Raw genomic sequence first — 17,850 nt, 5'->3', positions numbered from 1 at the left:
GGCGCTGCCTGTGCGTGTGTGTCAGGCGCCGCGTGTGCGTCAGGCGCCGCGTGTGCGTCAGGCGCCGCGTGTGCGCCAGGCGCCGCGTGTCTATGTGCGTCAGGCGCCGCGTGTGAGTGTGTGCGTGTGTGTCAGGTCCGTGTGAGTGTCAGGTGCTGCGTCTGTGTGTGCGTGTGTCAGGTGCTGCGTGTGTGTCAGGTGCTGCGTGTGAGTGTATGCGCGTGTGTCAGGTCCGTGTTAGTGTCAGGTGCTGTGTGTGTGTGTCAGGTGCTGTGTGTGTGCGTGTGTGTCAGGTGCTGTGTGTGTGCGTGTGTGTCAGGCGCTGCATATGCGTATGCGTGTCAGGCGTTGCATGTCTGTGTGTGTCAGGCGCTGCGTGTCTGGGGGGGGTGGCCGGACACACAGCAGAGAGGGGGGGGGGTGGCTGGACACACAGCAGAGAGGGGAGGGTGACCGGACACACGGCAGGGAGGGGAGGGGGTAGGGGGTGGCCGAACACAGCAGGAAGAGGGGGGAGTTGCCGAACACACAGAGGGAGGGGAGGGGATGGTGGCCAGACAAACAGCAGGGGAGGGGAGGGGGGGAGGGTAGGCCGGACACACAGCAGGTGAGGGGGGGGGGGGCTGGACACACAGCAGGGAGGGGGGGTAGGCAGGACACACAGCAGGGGAGGGGAGGGTGGCCGGACAAACAGCGGGGGGGGGGGGGTAGGCCGGACACACAGCAGGGGAGGGGGGGTGGCTGGACACACAGCAGGTGAGTTGGGGGGGGCTGGACACACAGCAGGTGAGGGGGGGGCTGGACACACAGCAGGTGAGGGGGGGCTGGACACACAGCAGGTGAGGGGGCGGGGCTGGACACACAGCAGGTGAGGGGGGGGCTGGACACGCAGCAGGTGAGGGGGGGGGCTGGACACGCAGCAGGTGAGGGGGGGGCTGGACACGCAGCAGGTGAGGGGGGGGCTGGACACGCAGCAGGTGAGGGGGGGGTAGGCCGGACACACAGCAGGGGAGGGGAGGGTGGCCGGACACACAGCAGGGGAGGGGAGGGTGGCCGGACACACAGCAGGGGAGGGGAGGGTGGCCGGACACACAGCAGGGGAGGGGAGGGTGGTCGGACACACAGCAGGGAGGGGGGGGGTAGGCCGGACACACAGCAGGGGAGGAGGGGGGGGCTGGACACACAGCAGGTGAGGGGGGGGCTGGACACACAGCAGGTGAGGGGGGGGGTAGGCCGGACACACAGCAGGGAGGGGGGGGGGGTAGGCCGCCGGACACACAGCAGGGGAGGGGAGGGTGGCCGGACAAACAGCAGGGAGGGGGGGGTAGGCCGGACACACAGCAGGTGAGGGGGGGGGGGCTGGACACACAGCAGGTGAGGGGGGGGGTCTGGACACACAGCAGGGAGGGGGGGGTAGGCCGGACAAACAGCAGGGAGGGGGGGGGGTAGGCCAGACGCACAGCAGGTGAGGGGGGGGGGTGGACACACAGCAGGGAGGGGGGTAGGCCAGACGCACAGCAGGTGAGGGGGGGGTGGCTGGACACACAGCAGGGAGGGGGGGAGGTAGGCCAGACGCACAGCAGGTGAGGGGGGGGTGGCTGGACACACAGCAGGGAGGGGGGGTAGGCCGGACACACAGCAGGTGAGGGGGGGGGGGCTGGACACACAGCAGGTGAGGGGGGGGGGCTGGACACACAGCAGGTGAGGGGGGGGGGGTAGGCCGGACACACAGCAGGTGAGGGGGGGGGGGGTGGCTGGACACACAGCAGGGAGGGAAGGGGGTAGGGGGGTGGCCTTATTATAATAACCGTGTGGGGGAGGAGTCTGCGGCGGTGGGTGAATGAGATGTGGGGGCAGGCTGCTAAGGGTGCAGGGGAGGAGGGGAAGGGAGCCGGATGGATCTGAATGTGAGCCGCACGTAAGGGACCATACTGATCCTCCCCACCTCAGCCCGCTGGTGCTGCTGCCTGACTTCTTCCGTGCAGCACAGCTGTCTTCTCCGGCTGCCGCTGCCGCTCCCGCACCCGCTTCAGGTGTGGGGGTACCACACCGCTCAGTAGGCAAGCGCTGTCAGTCAGGAGTCAGCGCTGCACCGGATGTCTCTTCTGGATGTCCTCTGACTTTCTCCTGCGGCGCAACTCCAGCTATTCCTCCCGCTGCGGCTCCCACTTCGGGTAAGGGGACCATATTGCTCAGTAGTGAGCACTTTCGGTAAGCCTGCGGCTGCTATGCCGCTACCCCTCTCCTCCACAGTCCTAATGGGTCGCTGCAGTCTGTAAGGGACCGCAGGTGCACACACCCAGGAACCGCTGGCTCTCCTCCTGCCGCCAGCAGCTACTTTTATAACCTCAGCCTGCACGAGACCCCTTCCCTCACTCACTCTCGCTCTCCTGGCGGCCACTGCGCAGCCGCAACAAATTGAAAAGCCCTATCTCTATAATGGGGCATATTTCTCTTAATTAAAAAAACCCTATAACTTTCTGAAAAACCACAACCCCAAAAGGCACTACACTGGGGCATACTCTATCTAGTAAAACAAACCCCAAGTCTTAATTCGTCCTCTATCCGGAGTTATGCCTTCCCAAAAAATATCTAATTCACTCTATAGGAAAACGGTGTCAAAAAGCCACAAAGGAAGTCACAGAAAAAAACTGACAGTTGGAACTTTAGGTTACTCCCAATTCCTCATTTTTTATTATTTTGCCCTGAAATTTGGCATGCAGCACCGGGTGACGATTCTACACGCCCAGGCCAAATTTCAGCTCAGTACGTCCAATCAGTTTTGAGGTGTAGCCCCTCAAACACCATGCCCCCATCTCAGAAGTTCCCTATGGGAGAATTCCGTTTGTTCGATTCAGCCTTAATATAAGGGCACGACCGTGCCCTTATAATATGTATCTATCTATCTATCGTATGTGTGTGTATATATACATCTATACATACATGCGCTAACACCTGGACATACACTGATGTACCCACACCTAATATCCATACATACACGCCCTGACACCTGGACATACACCAACATTCCCACACCTGCATCTATACATACACATGCTGACACCTGGACATACACCAACATACAAGCACCTGCATCTATATATACACGCGCTGACAAATGGACATACACCGACGTACCCACACTTGCATCTATACATACATGCACTGACATCCGGACATACAAGCACCTGCATCTATACATACACGCGCTGACACCTGAACCTACACTGACCTTCCCACACCTGCATCTATACATACACATTCTGACACCTGGACATACACAGACGTACCCACACCTGCATCTATACATACACGCGTTGACACCTGGACGTACACTGACGTACACACACCTACATCTATATATGCATGGATGCAAATGTGGGTACGTCTGTATACGTCCAGGTGTTAGCATGTGTATGTATAGATGTTAGGTGTGGGTACATCAGTGTATGTCCAGGTGTCAGCACATGTATGTATAGATTCACATGTGGGTAAGCCGGTGTACGTCCACGTGTCAGCATGTGTAGGTATAGATGCAGGTGTGGGTACGTTGGTGTACGTTTAGGGGTCAGCGTGTTAATGTATAGATGTTGGTGTGTGTATGTCAGTGTACGTACAGATATAGGTGTGTGTGTGTGTGTGTGTGTGTGTGTGTGTGTGTGTGTGTGTGTGTGTATGTATGTATGTATATGTATAGAGGAAGGTGTGATACATACATATAACACATACATGATAGATACATACATATATCACACACACGATAGATAGGATAGATAGATAGAACACATACATACAAGTTAGATACATACATACATTATAGATACATATATATACACACACACACACATACGATAGATAGATAGATAGATAGATAGATACATATATATATATATATCACAAACATATATGATTCATACATATATCACACACACATACATGATACATACATGAGAAAGACCTGGGATGGTGATGAGGCCAGGGCCCCCTGCTGATGTTGCGTTGAGGAAGGCAGTGTTCCAGGGCGGATGCCAGTCGGGGAGAGCGCCGCGCAGCCCGGGAAAAATACTGCTGAGGAGCTACATCTGGAAGAGCCCCTGGGAGGGAGAGTGCCACATGCCCCATCCTGCGCGGCAGACTCTGCAGGCCTGCACATGGGAAGGGAGGTCTCTGGCCACACGTACTCACCCTTCTGCTGAAGCCCCGCTGCTGTCCCCATCAGCGCTCTCCAGCGGGGAGCGGGTCCAGGATGAACCTCAACCTGTGAGAACTATCTTCATGATCAAGAGATCTCATATGCAAGATAAGTATGTGTTGGGATAGGGCTGGGGAGGGTGGCTGCTCGGGCACACCCCCGTCAAGTTAAGGAGATTTAACTGAGGAAGCACAAGGGAACTCTCGTCTGGGGACAACAACTGCAGGGAGACCACATCTTTTCAGATGAACATGGGAGGGCGGAAGGCTGCCTAATACTGAAGCACCCTCAGACATTAAACCATATGCAACAACTATTGCAAGCATTCCTGGGGGAAGGTCTGCAGCAGACGGATTTGCATACGGTGATGTCATCCAAGCAATGGGCCAAAGTTGGCTGGAACCCTCATCTGTATATGAAAAGAGAAAAGGGGCATGCAGGGCATGGCGGCCTTTTGCGGCGCTTGGATAACCCCAAGTTTGCATTAAACACCCCCACCCTCCTTCGGTGTGGGGCTCATGTTGGCCATGCCCAAGCCCCTGAAGCATTCAAGCTGATTTCTTGCAGCAGCTGGGCACTGTAACAGCTTCAGAGCTGCTCTACAAGACAAGTAAAAGGGTGTGGGCCCTGCAGCACCACCTGTAGTTTGCATACACACATATATAGGACAGCATCTCTTATATGCCCCAGGGTCAATAAAATAGTATCCTTGTCTAGGCTATCCATCCCCTCAGATAAGGTATTTGTCCATGCCGCTACAGCACTACACACCCAGGCCGACGCAATTGCCGGTCTGAGTAAGGTACCTGAATGTGTATAAATGGACTTCAGGGTAATCTCCTGTTTGCGGTCAGCACACTCTTTGAGGGTAGCTGTATCCTGGGACGGGAGGGCTACCTTCTTGGATAAGCGTGTTAATGCTTTGTCCACCCTAGGGGAGGATTCCCATCGTAACCTATCCGTTGATGGGAAAGGATACGCCATAAGAATTCTTTTGGAAATCTGCAGTCTTTTATCTGGAGATTCCCAAGCTTTTTCACATAACTCGTTCAGCTCGTGTGAGGGGGGAAAGGTTACCTCAGGCTTCTTTCCCTTGTACATATGTACCCTCTTGTCAGCGACGGGGTTCCTCTGTGATGTGCAAAACATCTTTTATTGCCATAATCATAAATCGAATGGATTTTGCCAATTTTGGCTGTAACTTTGCATCATCGTAATCGACACTGGAGTCAGAATCCGTGTCGGTATCTGTGTCAACAATCTGGGATAGTGGGCGCTTATGAGACCCTGACAGTCCCTGCAACATAGGATCAGGCATGGGTTGAAACCCTGACTGTCCCAAAGCTTCTGCCTTGTCTAATCTTTTGTGCAATGAGTTTACACTAGCATTTAAAACATTCCACATATCCATCCAATCAGCTGTCGGCGGAGACACCACATTCATTTGCTCCCGCTCCTCTCTAATATAGCCTTCTTCCTCAGACATGTCGACACACGTGTACCGACACACTTCACACACAGGGAATGCTTTTTCTGAAGACAGTTTCCCCACAAGGCCCTTTGGAGAGACAGAGAGAGAGTATGCCAGCACACCCCCCAGCGCTATATAACCCAGGAATAAAACAGTAACTTAATGTTTGCCCAGTAGTGCTGCTGTATGTAATTTGCGAATTATGTGCCCCCCCCCCCTCTTTTCAACCCTCTTGTCTAACGTGGTATAAGCAGGGTAGAGTCCGGGGAGCTTCCTCTCAGCGGTGCTGTGGAGAAAAAATGGCGCTGGTGAGTGCTGAGGGAGAAGCCCCGCCCCCTCGGAGGCGGGCTTCTGTCCCGCTTAAACTGTAAAATTGGTGGGGGCTTATACATATATAAAGTGCCCAGCTGTATATATGTTATATTTTTGCGAAAGAGGTTTATATTGCTGCCCAGGGCGCCCCCCCTGCGCCCTGCACCCTTACAGTGACCGGAGTATGTGAGGTGTATGGGAGCAAAGGCGCACAGCTGCAGTGCTGTGCGTTACCTCAGTGAAGATCATGAAGTCTTCTGCCGCCTCTGAAGTCTTCTTTTCTTCTCATACTCACCCGGCTTCTATCTTCCGGCTCTGCGAGGGGGACGGCGGCGCGGCTCTGGGACGGACGGCGAGGGTGAGATCCTGCGTACCAATCCCACTGGAGCTAATGGTGTCCAGTAGCCTAAGAAGCAGGACCTTGCAACTCAGAGAGTAGGGCTGCTTCTCTCCCCTCAGTCCCTCGATGAGGGAGTCTGTTGCCAGCAGTGCTCCCTGAAAATTAAAAAGCTAACAAAATACTTTCTGTCAGAAAGCTCAGGAGAGCTCCTGAAAAGCACCCAGTCTCCACTGGGTACAGTATTGTTTTCTTTCAAAAATCCACTTCATTTTCTTTACCCTATTATTAAAATGGTAATTGACAAAAACAAACTACATTGTCACCAGAAGAGCAATACAAAATGTACAAGTGATATATTAAAATCATCTTTCCAGCTTGAATTTCAATGATGCATTGGGTCAACAATTTTGTGAGAAACATCTTCACCCTTAAATAAAGATTTTCTTAATTCCTTACCTGTGTGCTAATTAGATATCACCTTGTTTTCACATTAAACAGACTTCCACATGAGAAAGCAGCAAGGATGCAGTGGCGTTAATGTTTCCTTGTGTCAACCTGTATTATTTCAGTAGACATTGAAATGAGGATACATCTTGCTGCCTTTCCAATGAAGCAAGTTTAATTTAGTAATAGGTGAAAAACCATCCCTACAAAGGTGTTAATCAGAGACTTGGCTTTGTGGACACTTTTCAGAGAACAAATTTGTTAGCATAAAAATAAAGCCAGAAAATGAAGAGCTGTTTAATCACGCAATTTGATTTTTTTGCCAGCATATTTCTTTTTCTCTGCAACCCACTGCTAAATTGTGCTTCCTAGATGTTTTTATAAAATCACTGAATCAAATCTAACTCTGATTACATCAGAGAAGGCCAGGTACCCTACACCATAACAGGGGGTATGAAATTTGACTTGTCTACTTAAAGATCACCAAAATCTGATAACAACGTAAATTACGTCCCTGGGTGGGATTGAACCACCAACCTTTTGGTTAATAGTCGTACACACTAACTGATTGCGCCACAGAGACACTTTGCAAAACAACATACTGACAAATGCTAATAAGCATTCATCTAAAACGTTTCCTAGAAAAACTTAAAAAAGTCAATAATCTGGAGAGTTTTTGTAAGATGTTTCTTCTATCAACCAACGAAGAAACACATTGGTACTTTCCCATGATGAGTGAGTGCTTCAGGATCTCTTGCACTTACATGTGCAGCAGAGTACAGCAATGGAAGCATGCTGGGCCCATAACCTAGAGGTAGGCAGCTTGAAACTATCCTCTGCTATATGCATTTTTTTGTTTGTTATTTCAAGTAATCCAAAACTGGGATTGATATTTTGGCTCTTTTATTTTTACTTAAAGTACAATAACTTTTACCATTTTAATTTGTTTTAATAGTATATTGACAGTATTGTTTTCTTTCAAAAATCCACTTAATTTTCTTTACCCTATTATTAAAATGGTAATTGACAAAAACAAACTACATTGTCACCAGAAGAGCAATACAAAATGTACAAGTGATATATTAAAATCATCTTTCCAGCTTGAATTTCAATGATGCATTGGGGCAACGATTTTGTGAGAAACATCTTCACCCTTAAATAAAGATTTTCTTAATTCCTTACCTGTGTGCTAATTAGATATCACCTTGTTTTCATATTAAACAGACTTCCACATGAGAAAGCAGCAAGGATGCAGTGGCGTTAATATTTCCTGGTGTCAACTTGTATTATTTCAGTAGACATTGAAATGAGGATGCATCTTGCTGCCTTTCCAATGAAGCAAGTTTAATTTAGTAATAGGTGAAAAACCATCCTTACAAAGGTGTTAATCAGAGACTTGGCTTTGTGGACACTTTTCAGAGAACAAATTTGTTAGCATAAAAATAAAGCCAGAAAATGAAGAGCTGTTTAATCACTCAATTGGATTTTTCTGCCAGCATATTTTTTTTCTCTGCAACCCACTGCTAAATTGTGCTTCCTAGCTGTTTTTATAAAATCACTGAATCAAATCTAACTCTGATTACATCAGAGAAGGCCAGGTACCCTACACCGTAACAGGGGGTTTGAAATTTTGACTTGTCTACTTAAAGATCACCAAAATCTGATAACAAGGGAAATTAGGTCCCTGGGTTGGATTGAACCACCAACCTTATGGTTAATAGCCGTACATACTAACTGATTGCGCCACAGAGACACTTTGCAAAAGCCCGTACTGACAAAGGCTAATAAGCATTAATCTAAAACGTTTCCTAGAAAAACTTTAAAAAGTCAATAATCTGGAGAGTTTTTGTAAGATGTTTCTTCCATCAACCAACGAAGAAACACATTGGTACTTTCCCATGATGAGTGAGTGCTTCAGGATCTCTTGCACTTACATGTGCAGCAGAGTACTGCAATGGAAGCATGCTGGGCTCATAACCCAGAGGTAGGCAGATTGAAACTATCCTCTGCTATATGCATTTTTTTTTGTTAATTAAAGTAATCCAAAACTGGGATTGATATTTTGTCTCTTTTATTTTTACTTAAAGTACAATAACTTTTACCATTTTAATTTGTTTTAATAGTATATTGACAGTATTGTTTTCTTTCAAAAATCCACTTCATTTTCTTTACCCTATTATTAAAATGGTAATTGACAAAAACAAACTACATTGTCACCAGAAGAGCAATACAAAATGTACAAGTGATATATTAAAATCATCTTTCCAGCTTGAATTTCAATGATGCATTGGGTCAACAATTTTGTGAGAAACATCTTCACCCTTAAATAAAGATTTTCTTAATTCCTTACCTGTGTGCTAATTAGATATCACCTTGTTTTCACATTAAACAGACTTCCACATGAGAAAGCAGCAAGGATGCAGTGGCGTTAATGTTTCCTGGTGTCAACCTGTATTATTTCAGTAGACATTGAAATGAGGATACATCTTGCTGCCTTTCCAATGAAGCAAGTTTAATTTAGTAATAGGTGAAAAACCATCCCTACAAAGGTGTTAATCAGAGACTTGGCTTTGTGGACACTTTTCAGAGAACAAATTTGTTAGCATAAAAATAAAGCCAGAAAATGAAGAGCTGTTTAATCACGCAATTTGTTTTTTTTTGCCAGCATATTTCTTTTTCTCTGCAACCCACTGCTAAATTGTGCTTCCTAGATGTTTTTATAAAATCACTGAATCAAATCTAACTCTGATTGCATCAGAGAAGGCCAGGTACCCTACACCATAACAGGGGGTATGAAATTTGACTTGTCTACTTAAAGATCACCAAAATCTGATAACAAAGTCAATTACGTCCCTGGGTGGGATTGAACCACCAACCTTTTGGTTAATAGCCGTACACACTAACTGATTGCGCCACAGAGACACTTTGCAAAAGTACATACTGACAAATGCTAATAAGCATTCATCTAAAACGTTTCCTAGAAAAACTTAAAAAAGTCAATAATCTGGAGCGTTTTTGTAAGATGTTTCTTCTATCAACCAACGAAGAAACACATTGGTACTTTCCCATGATGAGTGAGTGCTTCAGGATCTCTTGCACTTACATGTGCAGCAGAGTACAGCAATGGAAGCATGCTGGGCCCATAACCCAGAGGTAGGCAGATTGAAACTATCCTCTGCTATATGCATTTTTTTGTTTGTTAAAGTAATCCAAAACTGGGATTGATATTTTGGCTCTTTTATTTTTACTTAAAGTACAATAACTTTTACCATTTTAATTTGTTTTAATAGTATATTGACAGTATTGTTTTCTTTCAAAAATCCACTTAATTTTCTTTACCCTATTATTAAAATGGTAATTGACAAAAACAAACTACATTGTCACCAGAAGAGCAATACAAAATGTACAAGTGATATATTAAAATCATCTTTCCAGCTTGAATTTCAATGATGCATTGGGGCAACGATTTTGTGAGAAACATCTTCACCCTTAAATAAAGATTTTCTTAATTCCTTACCTGTGTGCTAATTAGATATCACCTTGTTTTCACATTAAACAGACTTCCACATGAGAAAGCAGCAAGGATGCAGTGGCGTTAATGTTTCCTGGTGTCAACTTGTATTATTTCAGTAGACATTGAAATGAGGATGCATCTTGCTGCCTTTCCAATGAAGCAAGTTTAATTTAGTAATAGGTGAAAAACCATCCCTACAAAGGTGTTAATCAGAGACTTGGCTTTGTGGACACTTTTCAGAGAACAAATTTGTTAGCATAAAAATAAAGCCAGAAAATGAAGAGCTGTTTAATCACTCAATTGGATTTTTTTGCCAGCATATTTCTTTTTCTCTGCAACCCACTGCTAAATTGTGCTTCCTAGCTGTTTTTATAAAATCACTGAATCAAATCTAACTCTGATTACATCAGAGAAGGCCAGGTACCCTACACTATAACAGGGGGTTTGAAATTTTGACTTGTCTATGTAAAGATCACCAAAATCTGATAACAAGGTCAATTAGGTCCCTGGGTGGGATTGAACCACCAACCTTTTGGTTAATAGCCGTACATACTAACTGATTGTGCCACAGAGACACTTTGCAAAAGTCTATACTGACAAAGGCTAATAAGCATTCATCTAAAACGTTTCCTAGAAAAACTTTAAAAAGTCAATAATCTGGAGAGTTTTTGTAAGATTTTTCTTCCATCAACCAACGAAGAAACACATTGGTACTTTCCCATGATGAGTAAGTGCTTCAGGATCTCTTGCACTTACATGTGCAGCAGAGTACTGCAATGGAAGCATGCTGGACCCATAAACCAGAAGTAGGCAGATTGAAACTATCCTTTGCTATATGCATTTTTTTTGTTAATTTAAGTAATCAAAACTGGGATTGATATTTTTGCTCTTTTATTTTTACTTAAAGTACAATAACTTTTACCATTTTAATTTGTTTTAATAGTATATTGACAGTATAGTTTTCTTTCAAAAATCCACTTAATTTTCTTTACCCTTTTATTAAAATGGTAATTGACAAAAACAAACTACATTGTCACCAGAAGAGCAATACAAAATGTACAAGTGATATATTAAAATCATCTTTCCAGCTTGAATTTCAATGATGCATTGGGGCAACGATTTTGTGAGAAACATCTTCACCCTTAAATAAAGATTTTCTTAATTCCTTACCTGTGTGCTAATTAGATATCACCTTGTTTTCACATTAAACAGACTTCCACATGAGAAAGCAGCAAGGATGCAGTGGCATTAATGTTTCCTGGTGTCAACCTGTATTATTTCAGTAGACATTGAAATGAGGATGCATCTTGCTGCCTTTCCAATGAAGCAAGTTTAATTTAGTAATAGGTGAAAAACCATCCTTACAAAGGTGTTAATCAGAGACTTGGCTTTGTGGACACTTTTCAGAGAACAAATTTGTTAGCATAAAAATAAAGCCAGAAAATGAAGAGCTGTTTAATCACTCAATTGGATTTTTCTGCCAGCATATTTCTTTTTCTCTGCAACCCACTGCTAAATTGTGCTTCCTAGCTGTTTTAATAAAATCACTAAATCAAATCTAACTCTGATTACATCAGAGAAGGCCAGGTACCCTACACAATAAGAGGGGGTTTGAAATTTTGACTTGTCTACTTAAATATCACCAAAATCTGATCACAAGGTCAATTACGTCCCTGGGTGGGATTGAACCACCAACCTTTTGGTTAATAGTCGAACACACTAACCGATCGCACCACAGAGACACTTTGCAAAAAGTACTTACTGACAAAGGCTAATAAACATACATCTAGAACGTTTCCTAGAAAAACATTAAAAAATAAATAATCTGGAGAGTTTTTGTAAGATGTTTCTTCCATCAACCAACGAATAAACACATTGGTACTTTCCCATGATGAGTGAGTGCTTCAGGATCTCTTGCACTTACATGTGCAGCAGAGTACTGCAATGGAAGCATGCTGGACCCATAACCCAGAGGTAGGCAGATTGAAACTATCCTTTGCTATATGCATTTTTTTTTGTTAATTTAAGTAATCAAAACTGGGATTGATATTTTTGCTCTTTTATTTTTACTTAAAGTACAATAACTTTTACCATTTTAATTTGTTTTAATAGTATATTGACAGTATAGTTTTCTTTCAAAAATCCACTTAATTTTCTTTACCCTATTATTAAAATGGTAATTGACAAAAAAAACTACATTGTCACCAGAAGAGCAATACAAAATGTACAAGTGATATATTAAAATCATCTTTCCAGCTTGAATTTCAATGATGCATTGGGGCAACAATTTTGTGAGAAACATCTTCACCCTTAAATAAAGATTTTCGTAATTCCTTACCTGTGTGCTAATTAGATATCACCTTGTTTTCACATTAAACAGACTTCCACATGAGAAAGCAGCAAGGATGCAGTGGCGTTAATGTTTCCTGGTTTCAACCTGTATTATTTCAGTAGACATTGAAATGAGGATGCATCTTGCTGCCTTTCCAATGAAGCAAGTTTAATTTAGTAATAGGTGAAAAACCATCCCTACAAAGGTGTTAATCAGAGACTTGGCTTTGTGGACACTTTTCAGAGAACAAATTTGTTAGCATAAAAATAAAGCCAGAAAATGAAGAGCTGTTTAATCACGCAATTTGATTTTTTTGCCAGCATATTTCTTTTTCTCTGCAACCCACTGCTAAATTGTGCTTCCTAGATGTTTTTATAAAATCATTGAATCAAATCTAACTCTGATTACATCAGATAAGGCCAGGTACCCTACACAATAACAGGGGGTATGAAATTTGACTTGTCTACTTAAAGATCACCAAAATCTGATAACAAGGTCAATTACTTCCCTGGGTGGGATTGAACCACCAACCTTTTGGTTAATAGCCGTACACACTAACTGATTGCGCCACAGAGACACTTTGCAAAAGTACATACTGACAAATGCTAATAAGCATTCATCTAAAACGTTTCCTAGAAAAACTTAAAAAAAGTCAATAATCTGGAGAGTTTTTGTAAGATGTTTCTTCTATCAACCAACGAAGAAACACATTGGTACTTTCCCATGATGAGTGAGTGCTTCAGGATCTCTTGCACTTACATGTGCAGCAGAGTACAGCAATGGAAGCATGCTGGGCCCATAACCCAGAGGTAGGCAGATTGAAACTATCCTTTGCTATATGCTTTTTTTTTGTTAATTAAAGTAATCCAAAACTGGGATTGATATTTTGGCTCTTTTATTTTTACTTAAAGTACAATAACTTTTACCATTTTAATTTGTTTTAATAGTATATTGACAGTATTGTTTTCTTTCAAAAATCCACTTAATTTTCTTTACCCTATTATTAAAATGGTAATTGACAAAAACAAACTACATTGTCACCAGAAGAGCAATACAAAATGTACAAGTGATATATTAAAATCATCTTTCCAGCTTGAATTTCAATGATGCATTGGGGCAACGATTTTGTGAGAAACATCTTCACCCTTAAATAAAGATTTTCTTAATTCCTTACCTGTGTGCTAATTAGATATCACCTTGTTTTCACATTAAACAGACTTCCACATGAGAAAGCAGCAAGGATGCAGTGGCGTTAATGTTTCCTGGTGTCAACCTGTATTATTTCAGTAGACATTGAAATGAGGATGCATCTTGCTGCCTTTCCAATGAAGCAAGTTTAAATTAGTAATAGGTGAAAAACCATCCTTACAAAGGTGTTAATCAGAGACTTGGCTTTGTGGACACTTTTCAGAGAACAAATTTGTTAGCATAAAAATAAAGCCAGAAAATGAAGAGCTGTTTAATCACTCAATTGGATTTTTCTGCCAGCATATTTTTTTTCTCTGTAACCCACTGCTAAATTGTGCTTCCTAGCTGTTTTTTATAAAATCACTGAATCAAATCTAACTCTGATTACATCAGAGAAGGCCAGGTAGCCTACACAATAAGGGGGGGTTTGAAATTTTGACTTGTCTACTTAAATATCACCAAAATCCGATCACAAAGTCAATTACGTCCCTGGGTGGGATTGAACCACCAACCTTTTGGTTAATAGTCGAACACACTAACCGATCGCGCCACAGAGACACTTTGCAAAAAGTTCATACTGACAAAGGCTAATAAGCATACATCTAGAACGTTTCCTAGAAAAACATTAAAAAATAAATAATCTGGAGAGTTTTTGTAAGATGTTTCTTCCATCAACCAACGAATAAACACATTGGTACTTTCCCATGATGAGTGAGTGCTTCAGGATCTCTTGCACTTACATGTGCAGCAGAGTACTGCAATGGAAGCATGCTGGACCCATAACCCAGAGGTAGGCAGATTGAAACTATCCTTTGCTATATGCATTTTTTTTTGTTAATTTAAGTAATCAAAACTGGGATTGATATTTTTGCTCTTTTATTTTTACTTAAAGTACTATAACTTTTACCATTTTAATTTGTTTTAATAGTATATTGACAGTATAGTTTTCTTTCAAAAATCCACTTAATTTTCTTTACCCTATTATTAAAATGGTAATTGACAAAAAAAACTACATTGTCACCAGAAGAGCAATACAAAATGTACAAGTGATATATTAAAATCATCTTTCCAGCTTGAATTTCAATGATGCATTGGGGCAACAATTTTGTGAGAAACATCTTCACCCTTAAATAAAGATTTTCGTAATTCCTTACCTGTGTGCTAATTAGATATCACCTTGTTTTCACATTAAACAGACTTCCACATGAGAAAGCAGCAAGGATGCAGTGGCGTTAATGTTTCCTGGTTTCAACCTGTATTATTTCAGTAGACATTGAAATGAGGATGCATCTTGCTGCCTTTCCAATGAAGCAAGTTTAATTTAGTAATAGGTGAAAAACCATCCCTACAAAGGTGTTAATCAGAGACTTGGCTTTGTGGACACTTTTCAGAGAACAAATTTGTTAGCATAAAAATAAAGCCAGAAAATGAAGAGCTGTTTAATCACGCAATTTGATTTTTTTGCCAGCATATTTCTTTTTCTCTGCAACCCACTGCTAAATTGTGCTTCCTAGATGTTTTTATAAAATCATTGAATCAAATCTAACTCTGATTACATCAGAGAAGGCCAGGTACCCTACACAATAACAGGGGGTATGAAATTTGACTTGTCTACTTAAAGATCACCAAAATCTGATAACAAGGTCAATTACGTCCCTGGGTGGGATTGAACCACCAACCTTTTGGTTAATAGCCGTACACACTAACTGATTGCGCCACAGAGACACTTTGCAAAAGTACATACTGACAAATGCTAATAAGCATTCATCTAAAACGTTTCCTAGAAAAACTTAAAAAAGTCAATAATCTGGAGAGTTTTTGTAAGATGTTTCTTCTATCAACCAACGAAGAAACACATTGGTACTTTCCCATGATGAGTGAGTGCTTCAGGATCTCTTGCACTTACATGTGCAGCAGAGTACAGCAATGGAAGCATGCTGGGCCCATAACCCAGAGGTAGGCAGATTGAAACTATCCTCTGCTATATGCATTTTTTTTTGTTAATTAAAGTAATCCAAAACTGGGATTGATATTTTGGCTCTTTTATTTTTACTTAAAGTACAATAACTTTTACCATTTTAATTTGTTTTAATAGTATATTGACAGTATTGTTTTCTTTCAAAAATCCACTTAATTTTCTTTACCCTATTATTAAAATGGTAATTGACAAAAACAAACTACATTGTCACCAGAAGAGCAATACAAAATGTACAAGTGATATATTAAAATCATCTTTCCAGCTTGAATTTCAATGATGCATTGGGGCAACGATTTTGTGAGAAACATCTTCACCCTTAAATAAAGATTTTCTTAATTCCTTACCTGTGTGCTAATTAGATATCACCTTGTTTTCACATTAAACAGACTTCCACATGAGAAAGCAGCAAGGATGCAGTGGCGTTAATGTTTCCTGGTGTCAACCTGTATTATTTCAGTAGACATTGAAATGAGGATGCATCTTGCTGCCTTTCCAATGAAGCAAGTTTAATTTAGTAATAGGTGAAAAACCATCCTTACAAAGGTGTTAATCAGAGACTTGGCTTTGTGGACACTTTTCAGAGAACAAATTTGTTAGCATAAAAATAAAGCCAGAAAATGAAGAGCTGTTTAATCACTCAATTGGATTTTTCTGCCAGCATATTTTTTTTCTCTGCAACCTACCGCTAAATTGTGCTTCCTAGCTGTTTTTATAAAATCACTGAATCAAATCTAACTCTGATTACATCAGGGAAGGCCAGGTACCCACACCATAACCGGGGGTTTGAAATTTTGACTTGTCTACTTAAATATCACCAAAATCTGATCACAAGGTCAATTACATCCCTGGGTGGGATTGAACCACCAACCTTTTGGTTAATAGCCAAACACACTAACCGATTGCGCCACAGAGACACTTTGCAAAAAGTTCATACTGACAAAGGCTAATAAGCATTCATCTAGAACGTTTCCTAGAAAAACTTTAAAAAGTCAATAATCTGGAGAGTTTTTGTAAGATGTTTCTTCCATCAACCAACGAAGAAACACATTGGTACTTTCCCATGATGAGTGAGTGCTTCAGGATCTCTTGCACTTACATGTGCAGCAGAGTACTGCAATGGAAGCATGCTGGGCCGATAACCCAGAGGTAGGCAGATTGAAACTACCCTCTGCTATATGCATTTTTTTTTAATTAAAGTAATCCAAAATTGGGATTGATATTTTAGCTCTTTTATTTTTACTTAAAGTACAATAACTTTTACCATTTTAATTTGTTTAATAGTATATTGACAGTATTGTTTTCTTTCAAAAATCCACTTAATTTTCTTTACCCTATTATTAAAATGGTAATTGACAAAAACAAACTACATTGTCACCAGAAGAGCAATACAAAATGTACAAGTGATATATTAAAATCATCTTTCCAGCTTGAATTTCAATGATGCATTGGGGCAACGATTTTGTGAGAAACATCTTCACCCTTAAATAAAGATTTTCTTAATTCCTTACCTGTATGCTAATTAGATATCACCTTGTTTTCACATTAAACAGACTTCCACATGAGAAAGCAGCAAGGATGCAGTGGCGTTAATGTTTCCTGGTGTCAACCTGTATTATTTCAGTAGATATTGAAATGACGATGCATCTTGCTGCCTTTCCAATGAAGCAAGTTTAATTTAGTAATAGGTGAAAAACCATCCCTACAAAGGTGTTAATCAGATACTTGGCTTTGTGGACACTTTTCAGAGAACAAATTTGTTAGCATAAAAATAAAGCCAGAAAATGAAGAGCTGTTTAATCACTCAATTGGATTTTTTTGCCAGCATATTTCTTTTTCTCTGCAACCCACTGCTAAATTGTGCTTCCTAGCTGTTTTTTTTTATAAAATCACTTAATCAAATCTAACTCTGATTACATCAGAGAAGGCCAGGTACCCTACACCACAAGAGGGGGTTTGAAATTTTGACTTGTCTACTTAAAGATCACCAAAATCTGATAACAAGGTAAATTACGTCCCTGGGTGGGATTGAACCACCAACCTTTTGGATAATAACCGAACACGCTAACTGATTGCGCCACA

The 17,850-nt window shown here is 42.1% G+C and overlaps 1 non-coding gene across 1 annotated transcript; it reads right to left on the bottom strand.

Annotated features, from left to right (window-relative positions):
- Nucleotides 1–16,611: 16,611 nt before the first annotated feature.
- Nucleotides 16,612–16,685, bottom strand: TRNAN-AUU (transfer RNA asparagine (anticodon AUU)). Its single transcript has one exon. It is a non-coding gene; the product is annotated as a tRNA-Asn (tRNA).
- Between the last annotated feature and the right edge of the window lie 1,165 nt (nt 16,686–17,850).

The sequence above is a fragment of the Pseudophryne corroboree genome, unplaced genomic scaffold, assembly GCF_028390025.1.
Source record: "Pseudophryne corroboree isolate aPseCor3 unplaced genomic scaffold, aPseCor3.hap2 scaffold_789, whole genome shotgun sequence".
Taxonomy (NCBI): Eukaryota; Metazoa; Chordata; class Amphibia; order Anura; family Myobatrachidae; genus Pseudophryne; species Pseudophryne corroboree.
The sequence above is the reverse complement of the archived record's forward strand: the minus strand, read 5'-3'. Positions and strand labels throughout refer to the sequence as shown.